Genomic DNA, 16,427 nt, shown 5'->3' with positions numbered 1-16,427 from the left:
GAATAACATGCCCATCAATATTATCAGACAAGAGCTCTTTAACAATAGCAACATTAGGTTCAACTTTAACTTGTTCAGGAGGTGTATATGTTTTAATATTGCTTTTATGAACCACAGTTGAAGCTTTAGCATGATCCTTTATCCTAACAGGGAAAGGTGGTTTCTCAACATAAGAAGTAGGAACAGTAGGATCATTATAAGTAATAGTCTTTTCTTCAACTTTAATAGGTGCATCTACTTTTACGTCTATGGGAGGATGATATTTAAACCACTTCTCCTTAGGGAGATCAACATAAGTAGCAAAAGATTCACAGAAAGAAGCTACTATCTCAGAATCAAGTCCATATTTAGTGCTAAACTTACGGAAAATATCGGTATCCATAAAAGATTTAACACAATCAAACTTAGGTGTCATACCTGACTCCTTACCTTTGTCGAGGTCCCAATCTTCAGAGTTTCGTTTAATTCTATCCAATAAATCCCATCTAAATCCAATAGTCTTCATCATAAAAGAGCCAGCACAAGAAGTATCGAGCATGGTGCGATTATTTTCAGAAAGCCGAGCATAAATTTTTTGAAGAATTGTTTCTCTTGGAAGCTCGTGATTGGGGCATGAATATAACATTGATTTAAGCCTCCCCCAAGCTTGAGCGATGCTTTATCCTTCGCGAGGCCAAAAATTATACATATAATTGCGATCACGATGAACAAGATGCATAGGGTAATACTTTTGATGAAATTCCAATTTCAATCTTCTATAGTTCCATGATCCCATATCATCACATAGCCTATACCATGTCAATGTGTCTCCCTTCAAAGATAAAGGGAATACCTTCTTCTTAGCAACATCATCGGGTATACCTGCAAGCTTAAATAATCCACAAACTTCATCCACATATATTAGGTGTTCATCAGGATGCTTTGTTCCATCTCCTATAAAAGGATTAGCTAGCAGTTTTTCTATCATACTCGAAGGATACTCATAAGGAATTTCATTTTCATATTCATTTCCAATAGGTTCAGTAGGTTGAGGAGAAACTCTTTGCTCTACTGGTCGGGGTGAAGATACCCCAAACAAGCCCCTCAGAGGATTACTTTCCATAGTAAGAAGTGACAGTAAATTTCAGCACACTATATAAATTTTTCCTTACCAAATTCCACCTACCAAAGGTGCTTCACTCCCCGGCAACGGCTCCAGAAAAGAGTCTTGATGACCCACAAGTATAGGGGATCTATCGTAGTCCTTTCGATAAGTAAGAGTGTCGAACCCAACGAGGAGCAGAAGGAAATGATAAACTATTTTTAGCAAGGTATTCTCTGCAAGTACTGAAATAAGTGGTAACAGATAGTTTTGTGGTGAGATAATTTGTAACGAGCAACAAGTAACAAAAGTAAATAAAGTGCAAGGTGGCCCAATCCTTTTTGTAGCAAAGGACAAGCCTGGACAAACTCTTATATAAGGAAAAGCACTCCCGAGGACACATGGGAATATCGTCAAGCTAGTTTTCATCACGTTCATATGATTCGCGTTCGGTACTTTGATAATTTGATATGTGGGTGGACCGGTGCTTGGGTGCTGTTCTTACATGAACAAGCATCCCACTTATGATTAACCTCTATTGCAAGCATCTGCAACTACAACAAAAGTATTAAGGTAAACCTAACCATAGCATGAAACATATGGATCCAAATCAGCCCCTTACGAAGCAACACATAAACTAGGGTTTAAGCTTCTGTCACTCTAGCAACCCATCATCTAATTATTACTTCCCAATGCCTTCCTCTAGGCCCAAATAATGGTGAAGTCTTATGTAGTCGATGTTCACATAACACCACTAGAGGCTAGACAACATACATCTCATCAAAATATCGAACGAATACCAAATTCACATGACTACTAATAGCAAGACTTCTCCCTTGTCCTCAGGAGCAAACGTAACTACTCACAAAGCATAAACATGTTCATAATCAGAGGGGTATTAATATGCATATAGGATCTAAACATATGATCTTCCACTAATTAAACCAACTAGCATCAAGTACAAGGAGTAATTAACACTACTAGCAACCTACTAGCACCAATCCCAGACTTGTAGACAAGAATTGGATACAAGAGATGAACTAGGGTTTTGAGATGAGATGGTGCTGATGAATATGTTGATGGAGATTGCCCTCTCCCGATGAGAGGAGCGTTGGTGATGACGATGTCGATGATTTCCCCCTCCGGGAGGGAAGTTTCCCCGGCAGAACAGCTCTGCCGGAGCTCTAGATTGGATCCGCCAAGGTTCCGCCTCATGGCGGCGGAGTTTCATCCCGAAAGGTTGCTTCTTATTTTTTTTCTTGACGAAAGACTTCACATAGGAGAAGATGGTCATCAGAGAGCCACCAGGGAGCCCACGAGGTAGGGGGGCGCGCCCTAGGGGGGGCGCGCCCCCCACCCTCGTGACAAGGGTGTGGGCCCCCTGGTCTTCATCTTTGGCGAGGATTTTTCAGTATTTATTATAAGGTATTCCATGGAGTTTCAGGACTTTTGGAGTTGTGCAGAATAGGTCTCTAATATTTGCTCCTTTTCCAGCCCAGAATTCCAGCTGCCGGCATTCTCCCTCCTTATGTAAACCTTGTAAAATAAGAGAGAATAGCCATAAGTATTGTGACATAATGTGAAATAACAGCCCATAATGCAATAAATATCGATATAAAAGCATGATGCAAAATGGACGTATCATCGTTATAGACTGGGTTTATCGTGGAAGTTTTTCACCCAGAGTGGTTGGCTAACCTTGTGCTTGTCCTTAAGAAGAACGGCACATGGCATATGTGTGTTGACTATACATATCTCAACAAATCTTGTCCAACTGATCTGTTTGCTCTCCCCCGCATCGACCAGATCATTGATGCAACGGCAGGTTGTGAGAGTTTATGTTTCCTTGATGATTATTCTATTTATCATCAGAACAAGATGGCAGTTAAAGACCAAGAGAAGACGACTTTCATCACAAAATTTGGAGCTTACTGCTATGTTTCTATGCCTTTTGGGCTCAAGAGTGCTCATGCGACTTATCAGCATTGTGTTCAGAATTGTTTTCACAATCAATTGGGCGCAATGTTCACGCTTATGTGGATGATATTATGGTCAAATCAAGTAAGAAGGAGACTCGTATTGATGATTTGAAGGAAATGTTTTACAATCTTCGGGTCTACAAAATGATGCTTAACCCGTCCAAGTGTTTTTGGTGTGCCTGCAGGTAAACTGCTCGGGTTTCTGGTTTCAGAACGGGGCATTGAAGCTAACCCGGAGAAGATTAAAGCCATCACTTCACTTTCTAAGCCGGGCGTGTGTTAATAACGTCTAGCATCTGGTGGGTCATATTGCGGCTTTGAGACGGTTTATAAGTCACCTGGGAGAGAAGGCAATTCCTCTATATCATCTGATGAAGAAGATAGACCACTTTGTCTGGAGTGATGCTGCTAATCAAGCGTTTGAGGACCTCAAGAAACAGTTAGCTGAGCCGCCCGTCCTAGCTGCTCCTATCGACAAAGAGCATTTGCTCCTATATGTGGCCGCTAATAACAAGGCGGACAGTGTGGCAGCTGTCGTAGAGTGCAAGGAGACAAGAAAAGAGTACCTTGTCAAGCGGTCGGCTTACTATGTTAGTGAGGTCTTGATTGAATCCAAGCAAAGGTACCACACTCGCAGAAGTTGGTGTTTGGGGTCTTCATGGCGAGTCATAAGTTGAAGCATTATTTTCTTGGGCATCCCATTACTGTGGTCAGCTTTTCTCCTTTAGGCGACATTATTGAAAACAGAGAAGCCACTGGTCGGGTTGCTAAGTGGGCAATTGAACTTGGACCTCATAATTTGAAGTATGTGCCAAGAACAACTATCAAGTCTCAAGCTTTGGTGGATGTCATCAATGATTGGACAGAGTTGCAGACCCCGGAGGATAATCCTGACAACACATATTGGACAATCCACTTTGATGGGTCCAGGCAGTTGGAGGGCTCGGGGGCTGGAGTTATTTTAACCTCCTCGCGAGGTGACAAATTCTGTTATGTTTCAAGGTTAATGTTTCCTTGTACTAACAATGTATCTGAGTATGAAGCTTTTCTCCATGGGTTTCGTGTGGCTAAGGAGATGAATTTAAGCCAGGTCAGGTTCCTGGGCGACTCAGACCTTGTGGCTCAACAAGTCTCAGGCATGTGGGACTCTAAAGATCTGCTCATGGCGGCTTATCGCCGGGCGGTTGATAATATTGTTGATCACTTCAAGGGCTATCAAGTGGATGACCTTGATCGACAGAAAAATGAGGTGGCAGATGCACTGTCCCGGCTTGGATCTCAATGTAAGCCAGTGCCCCCCTAATATATTCCTCGATGTGTTAAACAATCCATCGGTTAAGTTACCGTCTAAGGAAGACCTTGTTGTCCCTAACCCGAAGGCGCAGTTGGTGGCGGATCTTCACGCTATTCCTGACTGGACGTTGCCTTATCTGGCTTATATGACTCGGGGTGAGTTACCTAAGGATGAAACTTTAGCACGACAGATCAATAGGAGGTCTAAGTCTATGACTATTATCAACGGCGAGTTACACCGATGCAGTGTGACAGGCGTGTTCCAACACTGTGTTTCTCCTGAGGAGGGCCATGAAATTTTATGAGAGATTCATGAAGGCGATTGTGGTCATCATGCTGGCTCAAAATCTTTGGTGGCTAAAGCTTTTCTTCATGGGTTTTATTGGTTAACGGCTCATGCTGATGCAGAGGATATTGTTAGCAAGTGTGATGGGTGTCAGAAATTTTCCAGACAAGCTCATGTGTTGGCTTAGGAATTCCAGATGATCCCAATAACATGGACGTTTGCGGTTTGGGGGCATGATATGGTTGGACCATTCAAGAGGTCTAAGGATAAGAAGACCCACTGATACGTCCCCGTCGTATCTATAATTTTTTACTGTTCCATGCCAATATTCTACAACTTTTACATACTTTTGGCAATGTTTTATACTATTTTTGGGACTAACATATTGATCCAGTGCCTAGTGCCAGTTCCTATTTGTTGCATGTTTTTTGTTTCGTAGAAAATCCATATCAAACCGAGTCCAAACGGGATAAAAACCGACGGAGATTTTTTTGGAATATATGTGATTTTTGGGAAGAAGAATCAACACGAGACGATGCCCGAGGGGGCCATGAGGCAGGGGCGCGCCCTGGGCCGTCATGGACACTCCGTAAGGCGGTTGGTGCCTTCTTTCGCCACAAGAATGCCAATATCCGGATACAAATCGTGTTAAAATTTCAGCCCAATCGGAGTTACGGATCTCCGGGAATATAAGAAATGATGAAAGGGCAGAATCAGGAACGCGGAAACAGAGAGAGACAAAAAGACAGATCCAATCTTAGAGGGGCTCTCGCGCCTCCGCCGCCATGGAGGCCATGGACCAGAGGGTAAACCCTTCTCCCATCTAGGGAGAAGGTCAAGGAAGAAGAAGAAGAAGAAGGGGGCACTCTCCCCCTCTCTCTCGGTGGCGCCGAAACACTGCCGGGGCCATCATCATGTGACGGCGATATACACCAACACCTCCGTCATCTTCACCAACATCTTCATCACCTTACCCCATCTATCTATAGCGGTCCACTCTCCCGTAACCTGCTGTACCCTCTACTTGAACATGGTGCTTTATGCTTCATATTATTACCCAATGATGTGTTGCCATCCTATGATGTCTGAGTAGATTTTCTTTGTCCTATCGGTAATTGGTGAATTGCTATGATTGGTTTAATTTTCTTTTGGTTATGTTGTTGTCCTTTGGTGCCCATCATATGAGTGCACAGGTGGATCACACCATAGGGTTAGTTGTATGTTGATAGGACTATGTATTGGAGGGCAAGAGTGATAGAAGCTTCAACCTAGCATAGAAATTGATGCATACGGGATTGAAGGGGGACCAATATATCTTAATGTTATGGTTGGGTTTTACCTTAATGAACGTTAGTAGTTGCGGATGCTTGCTAATAGTTCCAATCATAAGTGCATAGAATTCCATGTCAGGGATGACATGCTAGCAGTGGCCTCTCCCACATAAAACTTGTCATCGGTCTAGTAACTTAGTCAATTGCTTAGGGAAAATTTTGCAACTCCTACCACCACTTTTCCACACTCACTATACTAACTTTATTGCTTCTTTACCTAAAACAACCACTAGTTTTTATTTACGTGCTCTTTATATTCTTGCAAACCTATCCCGTTACACCTACAAAGTACTTCTAGTTTTATACTTGTTCTAGTTAAAGCGAACGTTAGGCGTGTGTAGAGTTGTATCGGTGGTCGATAGAACTTGAGGGAATATTTGTTCTACCTTTAGCTCCTCGTTGGGTTCGACACTCTTACTTATTGAAAGAGGCTACAATTGATCCCCTATACTTGTGGGTTATCGAGACCTTTTTCTGGCGCCGTTGCCGGGGAGTTATAGCATGGGGTGAATATTCTCGTGTGTGCTTGTTTGCTTTATCAGTAAGTAGTTTTTATTTTGTGCTCTTGTTCTCTATCTTTAGTCATGGGTAGGAAACGCAAAATACCAAAAAAAATAGTTTTACCTACTACACTAATGGTTGAAGAACCACTCAAAATCTATCACACTCCTGAAGCTTTTTACTTGGATCATCTTCGATCCCTATGTGCTCGTGCTGAAACCCTAACTAGCTTAGTTGAGGGTAAATCTTTAGATGAGCATGCTTGTTATGTGCGACACCGCTTATCTCAAAAAGGGAAACTTTTACTGGATCAAATTCATCGTTTGCAATGCTATGCTTGGAATTTATGTGAAATATATGATTTTACTTGTTTTCCTGAAGACCCTAAGAAACACCTTCCCTACCAATGTGAGTTTAGTGCTAATGGAATCGTATCTTCGTATGCTAAGGGTGTTTATAATTACTATGATGTTCAAAAAATTGAAGAATTTGTTGCTTTTAAGGGTGCTTATGAAATTGCTTCTTTGATTGGAAAGTATGATGCTGCTCTTTACAAATGTGAAATTTTTGCCATACTTAAATATTGTTATGATAATTATGCTTCTAATGCCTATGTTAAACCATATATTGAGGACTCCTCCGCTCTCCAAAAAGAGACTAATATTTTGCAAGAGTCTATGGAAGAAGGAATTGATGAAACTGTGGGCTCATTGGATGAAAAAGATGATGAGGAGAGCTAAGAACAAAAGGAGGAAGAGTGGATTAGCTACCCATGCCCACCTTCTAATGAGAGTAACTCTTCAACTCATACATTGTTTAATTTCCCTTCGTGCTTACCAAAGGATGAATGCTATGATGATTGTTATGATCCCGTTGATTCTTTAGAAATATCCCTTTTGATGATGCTTGCTATGCTTGTGGCCAAGATGCCAATATGAATTATGCTTATGGAGATGAACTTGCTAGTTCCTTATGTTAAACATGAAATTGTTCCTATTGCACCCACGCATGATAGTCCGATTATCTTTTTGAATTCTCCCAACTACACTATATCAGAGAAGTTTGCCCTTATTAAGGATTATATTGATGGGTTGAGTTTTACTACTACACATGATGATTTTGATAGATATAATATGCATGTGCTTTCTGCTCCTACTTGCAATTATTATGAGAGAGGAACTACATCTCCGCCTCTCCATGTTTCCAATATGATAAAATTGCAAGAACTTGTTTATACTACACATTGGCCTTTACTATGTGTGCTTGAATTGTTCTTTTATGACATGCCGATGCATAGGAAGAGAGTTAGAATTCGTTGTTGCATGATATATGTTACTTTGTGCTCACTACTAAATCACAAGTCATTGTTAATTAAAATTGGTTTTGATATACCTTGGGATCCGGGTGGATCCATTACTTGAGCACTATATGCCTAGCTTAATGGCTTTAAAGAAAGTGCTGCCAGGGAGACAACCCAGAAGTTTTAGAGAGTCATTTATTTCTGTTGTGTGCTTTTATAAAGTTTAAAAATAAAAATTATGTGCCAAGATTTACCTTTAGAATGTTTACATTGCTTGTTGGTTTTTGCGATGTGGGACAGAAACTTTGGCTGTAGTGCGCGATTTCACATTTTGTTACTGGAACGTCAAAAGGCTCTGAAACTTTTTGCACCGTCTTTCTATACAAATTTTTTTATTGTTCCTAATTTTTTTCAGAATTTTTGGAGTAACAGAAGTATGGTGAATCTTCAGATTACTACAGACTGTCCTGTTTAAGATAGATTCTGCTTTTGATGCATCGTTTGCTTGCTTTGATGAAACTATCGATTTCTATCAGTGGATTAAGCCATGTAAAAGTTATATTACAGTAGCTACAGTGAAAAAACAAAATATGAATTGGTTTGCAACAGTACTTAGAGTCGTGATTTGCTTTATTATACTAACGGATGTTACCGAGCTTTCTGTTGAGTTCTGTGCGGAAGAAGTGTTTGAAGATCGAGGATGTCTCAATATGAGGAGAAGGAGGAGAGGCAAGAGCTCAATCTTGGGGATGCCCAAGGAACCCCAAGTGAATATTTAAGGAGACTCAAGCGTCTAAGCTTGGGCATGCCCGGAAGGATCCTGTTGGGGATATTACTACTGGAGGTAAACCGGCCTTATGTAGCCAGGTTGACTCCTTGAAGAATAGAAGCCCATGAAGATGTGAGGATAATGGCGCTTTAAGGAAGGCCCAAGGCCCAAAGGCGGGTTGCAGCCTGTAAATATAAACCGACCTAGTCATATAACTTGTATGGTAAGATAGGGAGAGTAGAGACCGACCCGCACACGTTTATGATCCGGCTTCGGGACTCTGTAGCCCGGCGGGCGTCAACCTATGTATATAAAGGGACGACCCGGCCGCGGTTTAGGGACAGACAACAACAACTCGAGAGCTAGACAAAGCGGATTCGCTCCCTCGCCTTTGAAACACCAGCAATACCAATCACAACTAGACGTAGGCTTTTACCTTCCTCGAAGGGGCCGAACTAGTATAAAATTCCCCGTGTCCCTTGTCCGGTTTAACCCCTTAAAGCTAACCTGTAGCGATGGCTCCATGACTAAGTCCTTTCACAAGGACATCTGCTGTGACAAACCCACGACAGTTGGCGCCCACCGTGGGGCTATCGCACGATGGTTTCGAGTTCTTAAAGGACAGCTTTGATGGACTTAAGGGATACGTTGTGGGCCGGATGACGAAGAGTCGTCGCGGCAAGCTCTACATCGACAACGCAGGATGGGGTCCCAAGGCCGATTAAATCGAATACGGGTACCGGGTCCCCTTTGGCGGGATTCACATCTTCATCGGCAAGATCGGCGAACCGGCCCCTCAGCCGGTCATCTGCACCGACATCATCGAAACGGCTCGGCGTGCAAGTTCTTCGCCGGTTCAGCCCGAGACAAGGCATGTCTTCATGGGTGTCATCCATGGATTGAGGTACGAGGACGAACCGGTGTCCGATGGAGAGACCATGGTCTGTTCTGACGACGAGTCTTCTGGAGAGACCGGATCACTTTACCAGTTGCAGGACGGCCGGATTGATGGAGGATCCGAGGGCAACAGTATTCCGGATTCCCCTGATCTACCAAACCGGGCCGCCATCTTCATGGCCGGCACACAATCAGCACCTCATTCATCTACCGCCGCAGCAATGCTCTCCGATTCAACAACAGCCACACCGGCAGGGGCAGGAAGCTCAGCGCCACCTCCAGCCCAAGTCATGTCTGATTTGTTCGACACTTTGGCAACGTTGATGGCTGCAGAGGTGGATGCGGCAGCCAGGGATCAACACAATGCGGAGATTGCAAAGGTGAAAGATCAGATAGCCCAGGCTAAAGCGGATCTGGCAACAGAGAATGCTAGGATGGCTGTAGAGCTGGCTGAATTGGAAGCACATGCCTACCAGATTAGGCTGGATCAGAATGCTTCAGAGGAAGTCATGAGAAGAAGGTACCGATCGCGTCTCCCGTCGGTTTATGAGCCGCAGAATCTGTTCAACACGCCAGGAGCAGGAGCTGGTAACCAACCCATATCAAACCAGGTGAAGGCACCGGGAACAGGAGCGCCGGTTCAACCACGCACGATGGACCCGCCTCGCCAGAACAATGTTGTGCCACGGTATGTGCCAACGCCTCCTGGGCATTATTCCAACCCGTTGGACAACATCGTGGCCGCTGCTTCACACCTAGCGGCCCTCCCGACCGACGGCGAGTCACCAGTTGCAGTGGAAGCACGTCGGGCCAGGGATCTCCTTCAAATAGCACTAAATCAACAACAGGCGTATTCACACAGTCGTGAGAGGATTCATTCCACTCCCCGTCCAAGCCGGAGCTACAGCAGACACGTGGAGTACGAACCGGCCGTATCCAGTAGTGCACGCCGCCAAAATTCACCACGAGGAAACAACCCGGCAGGGGGAGGCGCTAATGCGCAGGATGTTGTGGACCATGGCCGCGCACGTCAGGAGGCCGAGTTGGCAGCTCGACACGGAGCACGACAACATACTCCGGTTCACCCTACGGACTCGATGGAGCCAGGTGTGGTGTTCAGTTCTTTGGGGGTGCCGTGTCTTACCCCCGCTTTGCGTAATGTGAGACTTCCCAAGGATTTCAAGGGACCTCGTAAAGTACCAAATTACACCGCCGATTTGCAACCAGAGGCGTGGGTAGAGAGCTATGAGATGGCAATGGAAATGTTAGATGTGGATGAGGCAGTGTGTGCTAAATATTTCACCATGATGTTGGAAGGAATAGCTCACACTTGGATGAAAATCTTACCAACCAATTCTGTTGGATCGTGGGCTGAGTTAAAGCACAGGTTTATCCAGAACTTCAAAGATACTTGTAAGCAGCCGATGTCAATCGTTGATCTAGCCGCTTGTGTCCAAGAGGAAGGGGAGTCTACAACCCATTGGGTCAAGCGGGTTTCGGCGATTTTGCATTCATCGGATCGTATCAATGCGGACACTGCAGTGTTAACATTGGAGGGCAATTGCCATTTCTTACCGCTCAAACAGAAGTTGGGAAGACTTAAACGTCACTGTAATGATATGTCAACGCTCATGGCCACTTTGGTTAAATACGCCGATTCAGATAATACCAAAGACCCGGACTTAGAGGAGGATAAACCGGTGAAAGGTAAGAAGAACGGCAATACCAAGGGTCAGCAGCATAATCCGGTAGGCCATGGAAACTGCGGTAAGCGCAAGGCCGACATCAGCTTGGACTTTGTTGCAAATACCAACGCGCAGGAGAATGGCCAGCGCCATAAGGGCAAGCAGCCCCAGAGAGGTTCAGGCCCCAATTTGGAGCGCTTGTTGAATTAGCCATGTCCAAAGCATGGATCGAAGGAAAAACTAGCGTCACATCTTTGGAAGGACTGTTATATCATGCGGGATTTCAAGAATTCCAATATGTTCCAATATGACAATGGCCCACCCGGTGGTTCAGGAGGAGGTTTCCACGGGCCGGGTTACGGAGGCGGTGGTTCCGGTTTAGGGTTTCAAGGCAACCAAACTAGACACGTCAATCAAGGGAACCAAGGCAACCAACCAGGGAGGTTACAACCATCGGGGGAATCAGCAGCAGCAGCAGTCGGGTTATTAGAGCAATCCCAAACAGCTGAACAGCGGGCAATATCATGTCTTCACTACTAGTTTGTGCAAACTTGATCAGAAGTTTCACAAAAGGGCAGTAAACTCTGTTGAACCGGCAGTACCTCAGTATTTACGCTGGTGTGAGCAACCTATTTTGTGGAGTAGAGATGATCACCCACCCCGGGTTGATAATCCAGGTCACTTGGCCCTAGTGGTGGCCCCTCAATTCGGGGGATACAAGTTTACCAAAGTACTCATGGATGGGGGAAGTAGTATCAATATTCTGTATTATGATACATTCCGCCGTATGGGGTTGACAGATAAGGATCTTAAACCGTCAAATACGGTCTTTCATGGCGTGGTGCCTAGTAAGTCTGCATATCCTGTTGGCAAGATAGCTTTGGAGGTAGCTTTTGGAGATGACTATGATTCAAGGTCAGAAACATTGACATTTGAGGTGGTAAAGATCAAAAGTCCATACCATGCCTTGTTTGGGCGGCCGGCTTATGCTAAGTTTATGGCAAGGCCATGTTATGTTTATCTACAGCTTAAAATGCCAGGTCATAAAGGGACTATCACAGTACAGGGAAGTAGAAATATTGCTTTGGAGTGTGAAGAAGGTGATGTGGCTTATGCTGAGTCGGTTTGTGCCACGGAGGAGTTGAAATTCTATAAGGAGCAAGTTGATCCGGCAGACATGACCTCTTTGAAAAAGCCAACTACAGAACATGATCCAGCATTGAAGTTCAAATCGGCTACAGACACTAAGATGGTCGACTTTGTTCCTGGCGATTCATCCAAACAGTTCAGCATCAGCGCTAACCTGGATCCCAAATAGGAAAGCGCGCTCATCGAGTTCATCCGTGAGAATCAGGACATCTTTGCATGGAAACCTTCTGACATGCCAGGTGTACCGAGGGAACTCGCTGAGCACACACTCAACATTGATCCTAAGTTTAAACTGGTCCGGCAGTTCCTCCGCCATTTCAATGAAGAGAGACGTAAGGCTATAGGTGAAGAGGTAGCCCGTCTGTTGGCTGCAGGGTTTATTGTCAAAGTTTTTCATCCACAGTGGTTAGCTAATCTGGTGCTGGTTCTTAAGAAAAACGGCACTTGCGCATGTGTGTGGACTACACAGATTTAAACAAGGCTTGCCCTGCAGACCCCTTTGCTCTCCCTCGCATTGATCACATAATTCATGCTATGGCGGGTTGTGACCGTTTGTGTTTTCTGGATGCTTACCCTGGTTATCATCAGATCAAAATGGTGGTTAAGGACCAGGAGAAGACAACTTTCATAACTCCCTTTGGAGCCTTCTTCTATGTTTCCATGCCTTTTGGACTCAAGAGTGCCCAGGCAACTTACCAGCGATGTGTCCAGAACTATCTTCATAAACAAATTGGGTGCAATGTTCATGCATATGTGGATGATATTGTGGTCAAGTCCAGAAAGGAGGAGACATTGATAGATGATCTACGAGAAACCTTTGACAATCTCCGGGTTTACAAGATGATGCTCAATCCAGAGAAGTGTGTCTTCGGTGTCCCGGCAGGCAAGCTCTTAGGCTTTCTAGTATCAAACAGAGGCATTGAAGCTAATCCGGAAAATATTGCAGCAATCACATCCTTGGCTAAACCAGCGTGTATTAACGATGTTCAACATCTGGCCGGCCGGATTACTGCCTTGAGCCAGTTTATCAATCGCCTTGGGGAGAAGGCTATCCCCTTATATCAGATGCTCAAGAAAACAGATAACTTTGTCTGGAGTGAGGCAGCTGATAAGGCGTTCGAGGATCTGAAGAGGCAGCTAGCTAAACCGCCCGTGCTTGCAGCGTTGATTGATAAAGAGCCATTATTATTATATGTGGCTGCTAATGCCCGGGCTGTTAGCGTAGCCATTGTGGTAGAGCGCAAGGAGCTTGGCAAGGAATATCCGGTTCAACGGTCGGTTTATTATATCAGTGAGGTGCTCATTGAGTCCAAGCAGAGGTACCCGCATTGGCAGAAGCTGGTATATGGGGTGTTCATGGCGAGCTGGAAGCTTAAACATTATTTTCAGGGCCATCCTATCACAGTGGTCAGTTCAGCTCCTCTGGGCGACATCATTCAAAACAGGGAAGCAACTGGTCGGATTGCCAAGTGGGCTATTGAGCTTGGACCTCACGGGCTCAAATATATACCCCACACAGCGATCAAATCCCAGGCACTCGTGGATTTCATCAATGATTGGATGGAGTTACAGGCACCTGAAGAGAAAACAGATAATACATATTGGACTATTCATTTTGATGGATCCAGAAAGTTGGAGGGCTCGGGGGCTGGAGTCATACTAACTTCCCCATGAGGTGACAAGTTTTGTTATGTCCTCTATTTAATGTTCCCTTGTACTAACAATGCAGCTGAATATGAGGCTTTACTCCACGGTCTTCGAATGGCTAAGGAGATGAATTTGAGCCGGGTTAAGTGCTTCGGCGATTCAGACCTAGTAGCTCAGGAGGTGTCTGGCACTTGGGATTCTAAGGACCCACTCATGGCTACATATCGGCGGGAGGTGGACGTAGTGGCTGGTCACTTTAAAGGTTATCAGGTGGATCATATAGACCGGTGGAAGAATGAAGCGGCGGACGCTTTAAGTCGTCTTGGTTCTCAGCGTAAACTAGTCCAGCCTAATGTATTTCTTGATGTATTGCATAATCTGTCAGTCAAAGTGCCAACCAAAGAAGATTTGGCTGTTCCTGATCCGGAGGCTCAGTTGGTGGCAGCTCTGCATGCCATACCGGATTGGACGATCCCATATCTGGCTTAGATGAACTGGGGCGAGTTACCAGACGATGAAACATTGGATCGACAGATAATCCGGCGTTCCAAGTCCATGACCATACACAACGGGGAGTTACATCGTTACAGTGTTTCAGGAGAAGTTCAGCGCTGTGTTTCTCCTCAAGAAGGTTGTGAGATTCTACGAGAAATCCATGAAGCGGATTGCGGTAACCATGCCGGTTCAAAGTCGTTGGTTGCCAAAGATTTTCGCCATGGTTTTTACTGGTTGACGGCGCATGCTGATGCGGAGGATTTAGTCAAGAGATGCGATGGATGTCAAAAATTTGCCCGCCATGCGCACGTCCCGGCTCAAGAGTTGCGGATGATTCCAATTACGTGGCCGTTTGCAACTTGGGGGCTTGATATGGTTGGACCCTTCAAGCGCTCTAAGGACAAAAAAACCCACCTGTTAGTAGCAGTTGATAAATTCACTAAATGGGTGGAGGCAGAGCCAGTCAGTAAGTGTGATGTAGCCACGGCGGTTCAATTCATCAAGAAGGTGATATTCCGATTTGGCATTCCACACAGCATTATAACAGATAATGGTACTAATCTGTCAAAAGGGGAGATGGAAGAATTCTGTCAACGTGAGCACATCCGGCTTGATCTAGCATCAGTGGCTCACCCCCAATCTAATGGTCAAGCAGAAAGGGAAAATCAAGAAATTCTACGGGGTATCAAACCAAGGCTTATGGTTCCCTTAAAGCGGACGCCAGGTTGTTGGGTTGAGGAGCTACCTTCTGTGTTATGGAGCATCAACGCCACACCCAATAGGTCTACGGGTTACACACCTTTCTTCATGGTTTATGGAGCAGAGGCAGTTCTTCCTAGTGACATCCGTCACGATTCGCCCCGTGTGGCAGCTTATGTTGAAGCTGATAATGAGAAGGCACGTCAGGATTCTCTGGACCTGTTGGATGAAGAACGTGATCTTGCAGCAACACGTTCGGCGATTTATCAACAAGATCTTCGACGTTATCACAGCCGCCGGGTTAAAACTAGAACCTTTCAAGAAGGTGATTTGGTGCTCCGGCTCATCCAGGATCAGACTGATATGCACAAGTTATCCCCCCCTTGGGAAGGACCCTTTGTGGTCAGCAAAAATCTGCACAATGGATCTTACTACCTCATTGATGTTCGAGAGCATGAAGACTCACGTCAATCGGAGGAGGAGACAAAGCAGCCATGGAACATAGTTCTCCTTCGGCCTTACTGTACTTGAAGCCATAGGCTCTTCATCTGTACATATTTATGACAATGCATATATCATATAATAAACCGGAGCCTCCATTATAAGCGGGGTATCTGTTCTTTCTTATATTATGTGTGTGCTTTTACAAGTTAACTGACAAAGCGGAGTCTTTGTTAAACCAGCTTTATCAGCTGCGTAGATACAAAGAAAATCACTAGGGGGCTTGGTCATATTTGACCTACATCTACACCTCTTGATCGGTTTTTAAACCACGAAGGGATATCACTAGGGGGCTTGGTTGTCCTCACACCATAGCTACACCTCTTGATAGGCATTTAAGCCACAAAGGGAAAAACTTGTGGAGCCAAAGAGAGTGTTGTACACAGTACAGACTCAAACATGGGCACACACTGAGCATCGCTCACAAAGTTACTTGGCGGCTCTTTGTTGCAAAGCAACAAAGAGTTTGAAAGGACCCTCGTAATTGGCTATCAAGCCACGGCTTGGAAGCCTGGTGTATTCACCTAAAAACCCGGGTTAACCTGCCTTCATCAAGTAAGCCACTCATGTCCAGGTAATCCTGGTATGACCCATCGAACGTTTGACAAGTCAATCTTTTACAGACCCTGAACTTGTCACAGTTAAAACGATGATTGGTTAATTGGAGGCCCATCTTAAAAGGCTTTGTTAAATGGTTTAACTCAGAGGCCTGGCAGCCCATGAAAAGCCTCGATTTGGAGCCTGGCAGCTCGTAAAAAGCCTTGCACATTTTCCTGTTTGACTTTTGTTTGTTGAAAATCATAAGTATTTTTTG

Source organism: Triticum urartu, chromosome 3A, assembly GCF_056163025.1.
Source record: "Triticum urartu cultivar PI428250 chromosome 3A, HENAU_Tu73, whole genome shotgun sequence".
Classification (NCBI taxonomy): domain Eukaryota; kingdom Viridiplantae; phylum Streptophyta; class Magnoliopsida; order Poales; family Poaceae; genus Triticum; species Triticum urartu.
Note: the sequence above shows the minus strand (reverse complement) of the source record.